Here is a 4783-nt window from a genome sequence, read left to right as displayed (position 1 = left end):
CCGTGCCCGCCCCTTCCTGCCGCCGACAGGGGGCGGCTTACTCCGCTGCCGGGGCGGGACGAGCGCCGACCAATCCGCGCGCCGAAACGAGAATATTAATTACCTGCCTGCCTGCCATTAGACGGCCGCGGGCCTGTATCTACATATTCATAAGGCGGCAGGCCAATGAGCGGCGGCGACGGGCGGGTTGTGCTGAGCGGCGCGGGAAGGGCGGCGGGAGCGGCGTGGGGAGCCGGTACCTGCGGGCCGGCGTGCCCGGGGTCGAGTACCGCCCGCCTAGGGAGCTGAGCGGGTGTGGAACCGGCTCCCCAGGAAGGAGTGGTGGGGACGGACGAGGCTCCCAAGCGCCATGTCCGCAGCGAGGACAGCCCGGCGAGCTGTCCTGAGCGCCGGCCGCCGGAAGGCAGAGCCCGCCCCTCCGCGCCGCCAATCGCGGGGCTCCAGCGCGGCGGAACGCGGAGCACGGTGGGCCGGTGGCGGGAAGCACAGACGGAAGATTGCTGGGGGAACGGGCGGCGCTGCGGCAGCGCGGACCGGAGCGGATCCGGTGTGGTGGGAGAAGGGGTTGGGAGCAGAGCTGGGGCAGCGGGAGCTCCGCCGCCGTCGGGGGCGGCTCTTCGCCACGTCCCGGTAGCTCCGTGCCCGCTGTGCTGTGAATAGCAGCTCCCAAGGCCGGCTCGTTGCCTTGGCAGAACACCCTGGTTCTCCCGTTCGCCCCTGCCACGGAGTAAAGGAGAAGGCAGCTGCCGCCCGCCCGGTAAGGAGCGAAGCAGCCGGTGGCGTGCAAGCACCTTGCACCACAAAAATCTGCCTGAGAAGCAAAGCGGCCAGTGAAGGCAAAGGCGGGGAGGTGACTGTGACACTGCCAGGGACCTGATCCCTGGCTTGCACTTTGTAGGAGAATGTAAAATCCTGGGGTTTTTTTTCTGGAGGACCTTGGCAAGGTCTTGGGTGGCTGGAGTGAGATACGCCAGATGGAGGTCGAATGAAACTCACTCCCTATGCGGTGGAGGAACAAATAACTTAATGTTTGCCCTTCTGTCTGATCACGGTGTTCCTTGAGGCATCAGATACCAGCCAGGCCTCAGGTCTGTGCTCCTGGCACTGGCTGCATTAGCAGTGGCTGCTTCTAAGTCCCAGTGATGTTTTATTAATTCAAATCTTTCACAAAGCATTTGCTTTTATAAATAAAGACTTGGTACTGCAGACTGAGAATTAGACACATTTGTTGCTTTTGTAATGCACTTGCAGGCCTCTTAACCAGACACAGTCTTGCAGAGGTGAATTGTTTGGGGGAATGCGTAACCACCCACCCCCGGCTCCCCAGTCTGCTCTGCCCAGGGTTTGGTCCCCAAAGCATGTTCCTGCTGCTGTGGCATCAGTTCTTGGGCTCATGGTATAACTGGGTCAGGGCAGACATGGCACTGCTGTGCACCCACACCATTGCTGCTGCCAGGAAGGGGTTCCTAAAACTACAGAGTGCCTTAGGAAAACACATCCCAATTAGTAGCATGAAATGAGCACGCTTAGCACCTCTCCAGATTCAGCCACCTCACGCTGATTCCTGGCAAATCACCTCTGTGACAGACCCCAGCCCTGGCAGCATCTGATCAAATCCAGGCTACTCTGTATCCCTGCTGTGTTTGTGATTTGCTGGGTGTCCCCCAAATTCAAGCAACTGTGGCCAGGATAATGCTGTCTAGTTGGCAAGGCCAAGGGAGGCCTCATTAGAGCACATTTGTGCTGATTACAAATGGTCCTCCCTAATCCTACACTTTAAACTGCGATGTGTGGGTCAGGAACACAACTTTGAAGCACATAAATACTTTAAGTGTTACCAGGTGTCCCCAGGTAGAGCATTTTCTAAAACCCAGCCTGGATTATCATTTCCCAAGAATCAGTAGTGCATCACAAAGCGAGAGGGATTAACAGCAGCAGTGAGGAGGGACAGTGGCTGTGCTCATCTGGGGGCAGCAGTGAGGAGGGACAGTGGCTGTGCTCATCTAGGGGCAAGAGGAGCCCTCGCCCTAGGTCACAGGCTGGTCACAGCTCCTGGCAGAGGATGGCAGACATGCTGCCTGTGTCCGTGGTGTCCTACACTGCCCACCCTGAATCAATACTTGCCATCACACCAGCAGCTTGATGCTAGCTTGTGCCCCAGATGTCAAAGGCTCCATCCTGTTCCTAATCCACTGAGCCATCAGTCAGTCCCTTGATGCAGGCTGGATTTACACCAGTAACCTACAAGTGAAAGGCTCAGGGTCATCTTCTCAATCCCTTGATCTCTCCCTGTCTCCTGGCAGCTGTGCCAAAATGACTCAGTCTTGAATCAGTCCTGCCTGGTCTACCTACCACCCTGATTGTTCACGAGCAACAAGGGGCACATGTTTAGGGTATTAACCATCTCCTGCTGGAAAATGTGATCAGGATTTGGGATGTCCAAAAAGAGCAGCAAAGATGCATGGGTCAGAAGCAGGCCTCATGGCTAATGAGACATCTAAGAAATCAATGTAAGCCAGCCCTGCTGCCTGAGCCACCTCCCAAATGACACAGGGCTACAAGGCTCAGGTGCCCACAAGAGACCAGCTGTGCCCTGCCATGTAGAGCTCCTTGGAAGCCTCCCTGGTACCAAATTGGAGATGAGAGCAAAAGGATTATCTCTGGAATTAGATTATTTAGATTGGATCTTTAATCTCTGCCCCTATCTACACAAGAAAACAGTAAAATTCCCTGGGAATATTTGGGGTTTGTTGTGAAGGTAAAATCAGGCTAGCAGCTAGAAGCTCAAGAGCTTCTGCTGGAAGAAAAAAAATGAAGGCTTCTGAGAGCTGCCCTGTCTGACCTGTTCACTGTATCATGGTGAGACCCAGCAGAAAAGAGCTACAGATGATTTGGCTGACTCAGCTTTCCTCAGAAGTAGCTGTGGCTCCAGGACTGCCTCTGCAATGACACAAAGGTGTCCTGCAGCCACCTTTTGCCTAGTACTCTTGGGATGACAGGGACCTGCCTAAGTGAAAATGGCCATAGTTGGCAGGGAAGACACCCGGCCACCATGATTCTGCACTGGGGATCAGTCCAGCCCCTAGAAATGAGGTAGTCCTTTTAAATAAAGACTGTCCTGCCATCTGATGCTGCAGCCAAAAGATGTGACTGCTCAGGGCAGGGTCTGGGAAGGAGCAGGCAGAGGCAGCCACCACACTTGTAGCCTCTGACTATCCATTGGGCTCATGCAGGCTGGCTGCGACACAAGGCATATGCCTCAAGCTGTTCCTGGTGCCCACAGGCAGGCACAGCACTCTGCAGCACACAGGCAGCAGCATAACTGTCCTCCTGCTCCACATGCACAAGCAGCTCCTTCCTCAACAGGCTCCACTGTAAGTGAAGCACAGTTGTGTACCAGTACTGCCTTTGGCAGACACGAGCCTGCACACGGCTCCTCCCCCCCAGTATTACCCTAAACACATTCATAATGTACCAGGACTCTGGACTCTGTTCAATTTATCACCCTCATCTCCTAACCACAATACAGCTGCTGTGCCAGTAGATGTGGAGATCTGTAAATACCCATTTTCCAATTTCTTGGCTCACACCCACATTGCCAAGATGGGACCAGCTCCACAGATACACACACACAGTTTGCATACACCCACTTGCATACAAACTTCTACTGCTGAACTCCTGGGTACCTATCTGCACTCCTTGCTTTTATGTGCATGCACACAAACCTTTCCTAGTGCACACACCTGTGCAAATACAAGTAAACATGCACTCACACAAAAATATAAGGAGAAACATTGTTTTTCTGTTACTGGAGCATCAGCCATCACTGCAGCTGTGCTGGTTGGCACAGCAACAGGAAAGCAGAGGAGATAATCCTCCTCTGGGACATGGATTTGTGGATCCCAAGAATTTGAAAGAGAACCTTGGAAGTGAAAGATTTGAGATGGAGGAAGCAGGAGGATAATGGTCCTTGACCATCCAGTTTGAGTAAAGAGGCAACCAAGAGGAAGACAGCTCCCAGTCTCACCAAGAAACACAGTGATGATGGTGCCCTTTGAAGCCAAGCAGACATTAATCCTGGCAACTTGTGACTGAGCCCTCACATAGAGAAAGGAGACAACTGTAGGTCTGGTAGAGTAGGGGAAGGGAGTGGTAGGTTGGGAGTATCTTGGAGAAAGGAGGATAAGATCTGATGTGTATGGAAGCAGCTGGTAGGGCCTGGAGGCTGCTGTCATGGTCACTGCTGCAGATACATGCAGCATTTCTGAGTGTGAAAAGGCTGGAGAGCAGGGCACTGCCACACAAGGAGGCTCCCAGCCAATCCCCACACCAGTGGAATTACAGCTCAGCTGCCACAGTATGGCCTCACTGTACATGTGCTCACAGTTGTGTTTAAAATTATCTGAAAAGGGTGAGGTTTTTTTTTTTAGGCTATTGCTGCCTATCCCCTTCCCACCCAGCTCCCCTCTGGGCCCTTTCTCCCATTGCTCCTTGCCACGATACTGCAGGGGCTCTCACCTGCACCCATACCAGTGGAGGGGATGCAGAGATGGGGACCCTTCACACTGCCCTCACTGTGAGGTACCTCCAGGCTCCTTGACCATGGGGGACAGCAGGAGGGAGGGCAGGGTCCTGACACAGGCTTAGTGGCCAGCACTGACTCCCCTTCCTGCGGCAAGGGCTTGCCTCTGGATCCCAGTGCAAACACTGGGGTGTGCATCTGCCCAAGCCCTTCTCCCCCCAGACCGGCCACCACCTCTCACAGGGACATCCAGGCTCCACA

The sequence above is a fragment of the Corvus hawaiiensis genome, chromosome 18 (assembly GCF_020740725.1).
Source record: "Corvus hawaiiensis isolate bCorHaw1 chromosome 18, bCorHaw1.pri.cur, whole genome shotgun sequence".
Classification (NCBI taxonomy): domain Eukaryota; kingdom Metazoa; phylum Chordata; class Aves; order Passeriformes; family Corvidae; genus Corvus; species Corvus hawaiiensis.
Note: the sequence above shows the minus strand (reverse complement) of the source record.